The sequence below is a fragment of the Somniosus microcephalus genome, chromosome 2, assembly GCF_052327205.1.
Source record: "Somniosus microcephalus isolate GS21.2 chromosome 2, FLI_Smic_1.0, whole genome shotgun sequence".
In the NCBI taxonomy this organism is placed as follows: Eukaryota; Metazoa; Chordata; class Chondrichthyes; order Squaliformes; family Somniosidae; genus Somniosus; species Somniosus microcephalus.
Window position 1 is genome coordinate 16009361 of NC_140988.1, and position 12170 is coordinate 16021530.

Here is a 12170-nt window from a genome sequence, read left to right on the forward strand (position 1 = left end):
CTTTCTCTTCATTTTCTCCTCTTTCTCTTCATTTTCTCCTCTTTCTCTTCATTTTCTCCTTCTCTTTCTCTCTTTATCTTTCTCTTTCTCCTCTCTGCTCTCTTTCTCTTTATCTTTCTCCTTCTCCTTCTTTTCTCTCTCTTCTCTTTTCCACTTTTTCACTTTTTTCTTTTTATCCTTTTTCTTCTTTTTTCTTTTTCTTTTCTTCCTTCCGTCCTTCCCTCCTCTTAACCCTGTCATCTTCCGGTCGATAATGACACAGAAGCTATGCCGCTAGTTTTGGGTCCTGAGTCTTACTCCAGGACTTGAGCACGTTAACCTAGACCGACGCTTCAGAGCATCACGCAGGGAGTGCTGTCCGCTGTGCCGCCTTTCGGATGAGACGTTAAACCGAGGTCCTGTTTGCCTGTTCGGGTAAAAGATCCCGTGACGCTATTCAAACAAGGGCAGGTGAGTTTCCCCGCCACCTTCTTTCCCCCCCCCCCCAGTGCCCTGGGCCAACATTAATCCCTCAACCAACATCACCACAACAGATCAACTGGTCATTTATCTTGATGTGCCTCAATAATTCCGAGACTCGATGTTAGCGAAACAAAACAAGGCTTTTATTAACTTAGAAAGTAACACGTAAGAGAGAGAGGTATCTTCCTTCTGGAGACTGAGGCTAGACTGAGCTAGCTTACAAAAGGGGCCAGGTATGGGCGGAGCCCTACACACAGCACATTCCAATAAACAATACAATGAGGACTGGGGGAAGGGAAATGACACTGAAACCGACCACAGTCACAGGCAGTGATGAATGGAATATTTCATCACATATCTCACTGCTGTTTGTGACATCTTGCTGTGCGCAAATAATTAGCTGCCGCATTTGCTTACATCACAACAGTGAATAGAATTCCAGGAGTAATTCATAGGCTGTGAAGCGCTTTGGGACGTCCTGGGGTCGTGAAAAAGTGGTTGATAAATGCAAGCGCCTTATTTCTTTTAAGGTGTGTTTTTTTTAAATCATTGATTTTCCTGCTCCTCGGTACGCCCCCTCACATTATCCCCTTCAGTCTGAGAACTAGCAGCCAATCCCAGCTTTGCCATCGGTGCGGTAATGGCCGGAGGCAAGGATGGTGAGCAACTGGAATCGGGGCCGGCTCCAGTTCACTTCTGCCCCTTGCTGGCCAGCTCCAGAATGGCGGGGGCGGGCGGGGGCGATTGTGGGAGAGCCCAGCAGGAGGTCCATGGTCACCGACCCATCTCCTCGGCTGCTGGCCAGTCTGAGTGGTTATGAGGGGAACTTAACTCCAATCAGAATATTGTTTTAAAAAAGCATTCATTTCTTTCGGATAGGTTACTTTTTGAAGTTTGGAAAATTTCTCATGAACTATTGTTTTTAAGTTTGTTTAATTGCAGAAAAACTAGTGGAGGGGTGGCGGGGGTGGTAAAGTGCAAAATGGGAGGCCGAGCCGCTATTGGTCAATCTGTACCCCGCTGAAGTTGAACTTTACCCGCTAGGTGTCACGGGATGACCTTGAGTTATATTGTATGTGGAAGCTTTCAGATTTGAAATTTGGGATTTTGTATGGGGCAAGGAGAGACTTCTCCAGCAGCACTTTCCAATGTTCTACGGTGTTGTACCTGTGGGCCTTTTGTACAGTAATTGTCACTGGCCAAAGAGCGCCACATTGTACGCACGAGGTCGATTTTCCATCTGCCCCATTAATTGACGATATCTACGGGCAGTGGGACGGACTCCATTGTCATCACCGCGCACTAACTATCGCCTGTGCAAAGAGGGCGAGCATGGGCCCCGCACGAGGTGGGAGTGGCTGCACTTTGACCTTGGTGGGGTGGGGGGTGCACGACCTTGCCGTTGATTGGATGCTGGGGATCCAAGGGGGTAGAAATCCCTCTTGGGCGCCGGTACAAGACGGATTTCTGCCCCGGTCTTTCTTACAATCTCCGATGTCGTTCTCAGCTCTTGTTCTCCAGATTACCCTGTGTACGAATGCCCAAAGTCAAAGGATGTAAACGCAACAAAAGTTGACCGTAACAGTTTTCAGGGTACAGAATAATAAAAATGTTGCTGTTGGCGTTCCGCCTGCACTACAATAATAGCCTCTCTGTCCCTTTGTTAATCGTTTACCATAACTGCCAGCTCCTGTCAATATTTGAACATGCTCAGTGATACAATTCTAATGTCCTGCTAGCATGAAAGCACAGAGCGATTGGTTTTCTATCACACTGACCAATCCAGCGGACCACCAGCATTGTTCTTTAGTGCTCTCGTTGGACTGCACGTCAGAGCTATCGAACAGTGGGGCTCCCCCTTTCACTATCCAGTGAGGATTTCAGATTCAGACCGGGAAGCTCCTATGTTCGATCCAGGGCAGCACAGACTTTCCTGATCTCGGCCCTGCTGGTCGTAGGGGTGTTCCAATCAGCCTCAGCACCCTGGGGAAAATCAACCAGTGTTATAAGTGTGAGCTTGGCTCAGTGACGAGCACTTGTTGCCTCTGAGTCAGAAGGTTTGTGGGTTGGAGCCCCACTCCAGGACTTGAGCACAAACTCTAGGCTCGCTGTAACGAGGGAGTGCTGCATTGTCAGAGGTGCCCAGGTTTTTTTTTTAGCTAAGAAATAAGCCCCACCAACCTATTTAGATCCCGTGACACTGTTCGAAGAGGAGTGCAGAGTTCTCCTGGTGTGCTGGCCAAGATTCATTAATGCAATCATTTACTTCATTGCTGCTGTTGGGACCTTTCCTGCAACACAACAGTGTCTACACTTCAAAAGTAATTCATTGGCTGTGGTTTGCTTTGGGGCGTGCTGAGAATGTGAAAGATGCTGTACAAGATCTTCCTTTCCTGCCCCGATTCCTATCCTGTTGAAAGTGCATGTGTGTGGAGATCAGTTGGGTCAGGACCTGGCACAGAAAATATTTATTTTTAAGGAGCTTTAAGGGCTGCAACATAATTTACAGATTACAAAGTATTTACAGCACAGAAACAGACTTCTCTTTTCTAGAGAAAAGAGCCCCAGCCTGTTCAGCCTCTCCTGATAGTTATACACTCTCAGTTCTGGCATCCACTAGGAAATACTTTTTGCACCTTCTCCAGTGCCTCTATATCCTTTTGATTTAAGAAATTAAATTTATTTTTGGAAAGGGGTAGATTTTCATTAAGCTGTCGGTAAGGAGGCGGGACTACAACTTTCAGGTTTTAATCCCGCCTACATCGACATTCGGCCAATCCACGCGACTTTCCCTTGATTGACCTTGTTAAGCCCGCCCAGTGGGCTCAGCAGGCCAATTAAGGGCCACCCGGCAACAGGTGACGTCACAGACTGAAATCTCATCTGTCAAGAGGTCTTGACAGATGAAATATCAGTGTTTCACAGCTGTTTGAAGCTGTCAAACACTGACAGTCTTACTTCTAACCTGAGTCCTTCTACACAGACTCAGTTAGAAGTCTCACCGACAATGAAAGCTGAAGGCTGTCACTTTTGACCGCTCGCAGCCATTTTGCTTTCAGTGCCGGCTGAGTGATGGGCTCCCGAAATCTAGAGGAGGAAAGGCTGTTAAGTTAAGTACAGGTAATTTAAACTTCTTTACACACTTTAGACACACCAAACACACTTACCTTTGCACTCATGCACCCATCACTCACCTGAACACCGACATCGCGACCCCTCCAAGTCCTTCAACCCGACAGCCCGCCTGCTCTAACTTGGCGTGGTTTGGAGCCGTCGGGAATCCCACACGACACCCCTCAAAATAGGGATTAGGCTAAAAATTGGCACTAATCCCTTCCCACCTCGGGTCGGCGGGTCCCAGTGCGGGGCGGGTACCCGCCTCCTTTGAAACTTGCGTGGAGGCGGGTTTTGGGCAGGATGGTGTTGGGACCCCCGAAATCGTGATTTTAGCCCCCCGCACGCCTGAAACCCCGCCTGACGGCTCCAGGAAAATCAACCCCTAAGTGTCTAAATGGGGTAGAGAAACCGAGGGATCTGGGGGTACAGATACACAGATCACTGAAAGTGGCGACGCAGGTTAATATGGCCTTAAAAAAAGGCAAAGCAAGCGCTGTAGTTTATTTCCAAAGGGATACAATTGTAAAGCAGAGAAGTTATGTTAAACTTGTATCGAACCTTGGTTAGAACACACTTGGAGCACTGCGCACAGTTCTGGTCTCCATATTATAAAAAGGATATAGAGGCACTGGAGAAGGTGCAAAAAAGCTTGACTAGAATGATGCCAGAACTGAGAGGTTATACCCATCAGGAAAGACGGAACAGGCTGGGGCTCTTTTCTCATGAACAGAGAAGGCTGAGGGTTGACCTAATAGAGGACTTTAAAATTATGAAGGGGTTTGATAGGGTAGTTGCCACTTGGGAGCGAGTCTAAAGCTAGGGGTCATAAATATAAGATGGTCACTAATAAATCCAATAAGGAATTCAGGAGAAACTTCTTTACCCAGAGAGTGGTGAGAATGTGGAACTCGCTGCCACATGGAGTGGTTGAGATGACTAGTGTAGATGCCTTTAAAGGGAAGCTAGATAAGCACATGAGGGAGAAAGGAAGAGAAAGATATGCTGATAGGGTTAGATAGAAAAATAGGAGCAGGAGTAGGCCATTCGGCCCTTCGAGCCTGCTCCGCCATTCAATATGATCATGGCTGATCCTCTATCTCAATACCATATTCCCCCTCTCTCCCCATACCCCTTGATACCTTTTGTGTCTAGAAATCTATCTATCTCCTTTTTAAATATATTCAGTGACTTGATCTCCACAGCCTTCTGTGGTAGAGAATTCCACAGGTTCACCACCCTCTGAGTGAAGACATTTCTCCTCATCTCAGTCCTAAATGTCCTACCCCGTATCCTGAGACTGTGACCCCTCGTTCTAGACCCCCCAGCCAGGGGAAACATCCTCCCTGCATCCAGTCTGTAGGGTGGGAGGAGGCTCCTGTGGAGCATTGACACCGGCATGGACCAGTTGGGCCGAATGACCTGTTTCTATGTAGAAACATAGAAGATAGGAGCAGGAGTCGGCCATTCGGCCCCTCGAGCCTGCTCCGCCATTCAGTGAGATCATGGCTGATCATCCAAATTCAGTACCCTGTCCCTGCCTTCTCCCCATAGCCCTTGATCCCTTTAGCTTTAAGAAATATATCCAACTCCTTCTTGAATATATTTAATGAATTGGCCTCAACTGCCTTCTGTGGTAGAGAATTCCACAGGTTCACCACTCTCTGGGTGAAGAAATTCCTCCTCATCTCAGTCCTAAATGGCCTACCCCTTATCCTTAGACTGTGACCCCTGGTTCTGGACTCCCCGGCCATCGGGAACATCCTTCCTGCATCTAGTCTGTCCAGTCCTGTTAGAATTTTATAAGTTTCAATGAGATCCTCTCTCATTCTTCTAAACTCCAGCGAGTACAAGCCCAATCGACCCAATCTCTCCTCATACGTCATTCCTGCCATCCCATGTAAAAACAAAAATAACGTGAGTGTGCTTTGCATATAATGGACAATGCTCCAACATAGCGTTTTGCTTTAATTGTTCCTAAATTGGTCTGCAGTATTTTTCATTTTCTTGCCTGTCCTGGGAGATTGTGTGACTGGTTGTGGGTCAATGGTGCATGTCGTTTGCACCATATCCAAACACAACAGACTGGTCTTTTGCTGCCGTACGTTTGTAATGCCCAATCACACGCACTTTCCATCAGGGTTCACCGAACAACAGCCAGGAGTGGGAACCCCCTTGCTGACCTCTCCCGTTTCTAACCCGGGGGTGGGGTAGATATGCATCCTCCCCCTCTCTCCGTCCCAGCATAGGAGCAGCTGCAGGCCATTCAGCCCCTCGAGCCTGTTCCGTCATTCAATTAGATCGTGGTTGATCTGTACCTCAACTCCGTTTACCCGCCTTTAATACCCTTGCTTAACAAAAATTTATCGGTCTCAGATTTTGAATTTTCCAATTGACCTCCAGCCTCAACAGCTTTTTGGGGGGAGAGAGTTCCAGATTTCCACCACCCTTTTGTGTAAAGAAGTGCTTCCCAACATCACCCCTGAACAGCCTAGCTCTAATTTTAAGGTTACGCCCCCTTGTTCTGGATCAAATTCAAATTAAATTTAAGATCAAACCTAAGCCTTTCTGGTACAAAAGCAAAATACTGCGGATGCTGGAAATCTGGAATAAAAACAGAAAATGCTGGAAATCTTCTTAGGCAGTACCTCGGAACCGAAGATGACTTGCTTCCACATTAAAAATGAGCTCGCAGGTGACTGATGAGTCCAATGCGGGACCTACAGTCTCTGTCACAGGTGGGGCAGACGGTGGTTGAAGGGGCGGGTGGGTGGGTGGGGTGTTTGGGTTGACGTGCGCTCCTTGCGCTGCCTGCGCTTGGCTTCCGCTTGCTCCCGGCGAAGAGACTCGAGATGTTCGGCGCCTTCCCGGATGCTTCTCCTCCACTTTGTGCGGTCTTGGGCCAGGGATTCCCAGGTGTCGGTGGGGGATGTTACACTTTTTCAAGGAGACTTTGAGGGTGTCCTTGAAACGTTTCCTCTGCCCACCTGGGGCTCTCTTGCCGTGCTGGAGCGCCGAGTAGAGCGCTTGTTTTGGGAGTCTCGTATCGGGCATGCGGACAATGTGACCCGTCCATCGGAGCAGCAGGTCAGGCAGCATCTGTGGAGAGAGAAACAGAGTTAACGTTTCAGGTTGATGACCCTTCGTCAGAACTGGAAAAAGTTGGAGATGGAACAGGTGTTTAAGCAAGTGTAGGGGCAGGGAGAGGGGGGAGGGGAGGAAAGAACAAAAAGGAAGGTCTGTGATAGGGTGGAAGGCAGGAGAGATTAAGAGACAAAAGGGATGATGGTGCAAGGCAAAAGGAGATGGTAATGGGACAAGTTAACAAACAAAAGATGGCTCTAGATGAAGTGTAAATGGCAGAATGATCGACAGCTGCCATGTGGGAGAGAGAAAAAAAAAGTGGAAAAAAAAGATAGGGGCAGAGGTTATGGTCTGAAATTGTTGAACTCGATGTTGAGTCCAGAAGTTCCTAATCGAAATATTTCCAGCATTTTCTGTTTTTATTTCTAAGCCTTTCTGGCTTAGTGCTACACCGTGTTCCCAATACCACGGGTAATTAATCGGAGGAGAGAGGAAACAGACTTGTTTTGTTCTGGGGAGGAGGGAAGACGTGTCTCGGATGTAATGTTCTGGCATTGTTACTGAGTTGCAAGTTTCTAGCTGGGCCAGTCGGAGTTCCATGTGAAGATGGGAGGTTGCGGAGCAAAAGGCAATGCTCTTGCACCCTCAAACCTCGAAGCTTTATCACTCCTGTCAAGACTGCTTAATAAGATTAGAATGTGGCATTGAGATTGGCCTGACTCCAATAGATCACTGAATGACATTTGAAACAACCTGCCAAGATCAGATAAGCATGTTCACCGGTTAGCCTTTGCCAAGAAGTAAACAAGTACAGTCCCTGCCGCGGAGAGTGGGCGTGCTGGTGTTAACCCGATTCGCTCGCTCTACGCGCTGGGGCCGGTAAAAGCAAAGTAACAAACATCTTTTAAAAAGCAACACAAGAAATCTTCCACTTAGCAGTTGTGTCTCCCAATTGTTAGCAATTACATCCAGAATCTCATCACTGAGGGAGTTGCACTTTTATCGAGGTGATTGGAACTGCTTGAAAACCCGACTTTGGGTAAAATCAGCGGCGCTTTTTAAGTCGATAAGTACAGGGTCAGTAATTACTGAACAGCTCGAAATAGTCACCGCAATTAATATGTTATAAGTGGTGCCTTTGTAATTGATGCCTATGGCAAATGGTTGGTGCCATTTGCCCGATATTGGCGGGCGCCCATGACAAGCAGGGACGGTGTGACTGGTGGGGGCTGTACCATTAAACAACTTCTGTAGTGCATATCACCTCCATAACTAGACTCGAATGAAAACGACTCCATAACAGATGGTACGGTGGTGTGGAGCATTGAAGTACCACAAGGTGGGTCCATTGACCAGCTATCTAATCCCCTCCCACGCCCCTCCCTATCTCTGTAATTTCCTTCAGCCCCACAACCCCCCCCCCCCCCGAGATATCTGCGCTCTTCTAATTCTGCCCTCTTGAGCATCCCTGATTATAATCACTCAACCTTTGGTGGCCGTGCCTTCTGTTGCCTGGGCCCTAAGCTCTGGAATTCCCTGCCTAAACCTCTCCGCTTCTCTTTCCTCCTTTAAGACGCTCCTTTAAAACCTACCTCTTTGACCAAGCTTTTGGTCATCTGCCCTAATATCTCCTTATGTGGCTCAGTGTCAAATTTTTTGTCTTGCAATACTCCTGTGCAGCGCCTTGGGACGTTTTACTACGTTAAAGGCGCTATAGAAGTACAAGTTGTTGTTGTTGTTGTTCCCAATCTCAGCCGCACTGTAAAGCCTGCTGCCCCAGTGCTTGTGGGACAGGGAAGAGGAAAGTCCGCTGACGGAGCCACCAGATCGCTCTTCCCCACTTCCTGGTGATTAGCCGAGCAACCGACAAATAAATGAAGCCGCTTTGTCTTGTTTTGGTCTGGTAGCTGTCCCTTTAAGCAGTGGAGTGGGGTGGGAGGGGGTGCAGTCAGTGCCTTGAGTTTAAAAAGCCAACTCCACTATCCTGACTTCACTGGAAGTCAGGTACACCGGTAATGAATACGAGAGAAAAAAGAAATTCTCTGTAAATATGTTATACATTGTCACCTGTTTGTTTGTTTTGCTTGATAAACTTGTTTAATAATTTAACCGTGGAACAAGGTCTTCTCACTTGTTGAGGACTGGAGGTAGATTCTGTGGAGGAATGGAAATATTTCAAGTAGCTTAAAAATAATTGACAGGATTTTTTTTTGTTGCTTATCCTGGACATGTTACAACTACCTTAGAAACATAGAAGATAGGAACAGGAGTAGGCCATTCGGCCCGTCGAGCCCGCTCCGCCATTTAATGAGATCATGGCTGATCATCCAAATTCAGTACCCTGTCCCTGCCTTCTCCCCATATCCCTTGATCCCTTTAGCCTTCAGAAATATATCCAACTCCTTCTTGAATATATTTAATGAATTGGCCTCAACTGCCCTGTGTGGCAGAGAATTCCACAGGTTCATCACTCTCTGGGTGAAGAAATTCCTCCTCATCTCAGTCCTAAATGGCTTACCCCTTATTCTTAGACTGTGACCCCTGGTTCTGGACTCCCCCGCCATCAGGAACATCCTTCCTGCATCTAGTCTGTCTAGTCCTGTTAGAATTTTATAAGTTTCAATGAGATCCCCTCTCATTCTTCTAAACTCCAGCGAATACAAGCCCAATCGACCCAATCTCTCCTCATTTGTCATTCCTGCCATCCCAGGTATCAGTCTGGTGAATCTTTGCTGCACTCCCTCCATGGCAAGAACATCCTTCCTCAGATAAGGCGACCAAAACTGCACACAATACTCAAGGTGTGGTCTCACCAAGGCCCTGTACAACTGCAGCAAGATATCCTTGCTCCTGTACTCGAATCCTCTCGCTATGAAGGCCAACATACCATTTGCCTTCTTAACCGCCTGCTGCACCTGCATGCTTACCTTCAGCGACTGGTGCACAAGGACACCCAGGTCTCGTTGCACTTCCCCTTTTCCTAATCTATTGCCGTTCAGATAATAATCTGTCTTCCTGTTTTTGCTACTGAAGTGGATAACCTCGCATTTATCCACATTATACTGCATTTGCCATGCATCTGACCAATCACCCAACCTGTCCAAATCATACTGGAGTTTCTCTGCATCCTCCTCACAGCACTCACGCCCACCCAGCTTTGTGTCATCTGCAAACTTGGAGATATTACATCTAGTTCCCTCGTCCTAATGTTAAGGCCAGTGAAGCTACTCCCAAAGACTTGGGGAGCTGGGACTCGAGATGAATTTCTACCCCCCTTGGATCCCCAGCATCAGTGAATGGCAAGGATATGCAACCCCCTCTTCCCAGGTCAAAGTGCAGCCACTCCCACCTCGTGCGGGGCCCATGCTCACACTCTTTGCGCAGGTGATAGTTAGTGCTCGGAGATATAGTCAATTAATGGGGAAGATGGCAAATGGATCTCGTGCCTACAATGTGGCTCGTTGGCCAATGACAATTACTGTATAAAAGGCCCACCGATACAATACTGTAGAACAACCGAGTGCTCTAACGTCCAAGAGATGATGTAAGGGCAGGGAAAACTCAAAGACGTAAAGACTAGCTGGTTGGGGAGGTAGGGGCAAGTAATAGAGAGAATAAGGGGGGAAAATTCAGTGGCGTCCCCTTTGGGTTAGCGCCCCTGTGCCGTAAATTCAGTAGTAGCGCCCCAAGCAGGAGACGGGACGCTACTGGAAGCACTCCCCCTCCTTCCTAGGGCGCTACCAGTGAATTTCACGGTGCTATGTGCAACAGCACTGACATGAATCAGTCATTCATGAAAGAAAGACTTATGAAATAATACTGAGCGTCCTGTGGGTGGCGCTGTCCAGGGAGAGTATAAATACTCGGGCACGGGACCAGCTTGCGCAGGACATTCTTAACGGGAACTAGTGAAGGACACAACTAAACCTCCATGTTGTAAAACAGTTGATTAAAGCTTTGTTTAACGCTTAGACCAAGTGCCTAGTAGTTTTCTTACGTCAAACACCGCGCGCGTCAGCACGTAGCGCCGCGTCATTGCAGGCCTCCCTCCCCTGATTAAAGGGGAGGGGCCTAGCGCTGCGCACACCGGGGCCCAGCCGGACCACCGGGGAGCGGGGTGCCAGGAAAACAGCCCGGCACTCAGGAGGAGCGCCGGGCTGAGCGGTCGCGGCCGGCACCCCAAAGGAAAAAGGGGAAGGGGGCAGGTGCTGGCAGTCAGCCAAAAAAAGTTGTCCGTCCGACACCTGCCCTTTAAGTAGCACCGCCCCCGCTGCAAAAACGCCCCCCCCCCGACCCTGTCGGACATATCGTCCGCCGATAGGTCAAGGGGCGCAACCCAAGGTTGCGGCCGGGGCGCTGCGCACGGCGATGAAGTAATCGCCGGCAGCCCAGCACCGCGGGGCGCTACCGGCTACTGCCACCACTAACCTCCTGCTGAATTTTGCGGGATGCATTAGCGGCGCCGCGCCCAGGCGTTAGGGGCTTTGCGCGCCCTGGGGGAGCTAATGGGAGGTGCAAAGCAACCCAATTTTTCCCCCTAAGAGGGTAACATTACACTCAAACACAAAAAGTAATCCTACTGACAGTTGGCAGCTTTTACAAATAGCCAGTGCTGACACTAAGGGTGTGGGATTTTCCTGACATCATCACGTAAATGGCAGGGCTGGACTTGGCTCAGTTGGCAGCACTCTCGCCTCTCTGTCAGAAGGTTGTGGGTTCAAGTCCCACTACGGGGACTTGAGCATAAAAATCTAGGCTGACACTCCAGTGCAGTGCTGAGGGAGTGCTGCACTGTCGGAGGTGCTGTCTTTTGGATGAGACGTTAAACGGAGGCCCCACCTGCTCTCTCGGGTGGATGTAGAAGATCCCATGGCACTATTTCGAAGAAGAGCAGGGGAGTTATCCCCGGTGTCCTGGCCAGTATTTATCCCTCAATCAACATCACAGATTATCTGGTCATAATCACATTGCTGTTTGTGGGAGCTTGCTGTACAAAAATTGGCTGCCGCGTTTCCTATATTACAACAGTGACTACACTTCAAAAAGTCCTTCATTGGCTGTAAAGCGCTTTGGAATGTCCGGTGGTCATGAAAGGTGCTGTATAAACACAAGTCCCACAAAGTGCCTTTGAATGCTCAGCAAATGCGGCTTCCAAGTTGTGGAAAGAACGCTCAGCCGAAACAGCGTTGCAGAACCACACGGCTGTTTGATCTTTCACCCTCCCCGTCCGTTCCCACCTGTGGGCCACCGTACAGGTTCAGTACGGTTGCCGTTACAGTGGCGCTGATTTTCAGAGGTGCAGGGCAGGTGGACATTTTTCCTTTATTCATTTTCGGCATGTGGCCGTCGCTGGCAAGGCCAGCATTTACTGCCCATCCCTAATTCCCCTTGAGAAGGTGGTGGTAGGCCGCCTTCTTGAACCGCTGCAGTCCGTGTGGTGAAGGTGCTCCCACAGCGCTGTTAGGGAGGGAGTTCCAGGATTTTGACCCAGCGACGATGAAGGAACGGAC

General features: G+C 48.7%; 1 protein-coding gene across 6 annotated transcripts in view; it reads left to right on the plus strand.

Annotated features, from left to right (window-relative positions):
- The window catches only part of fam13a (family with sequence similarity 13 member A), a 255988-nt gene that overhangs the window by 12817 nt on the left and 231001 nt on the right, over nucleotides 1-12170 (plus strand). The window lies entirely within an intron of this gene.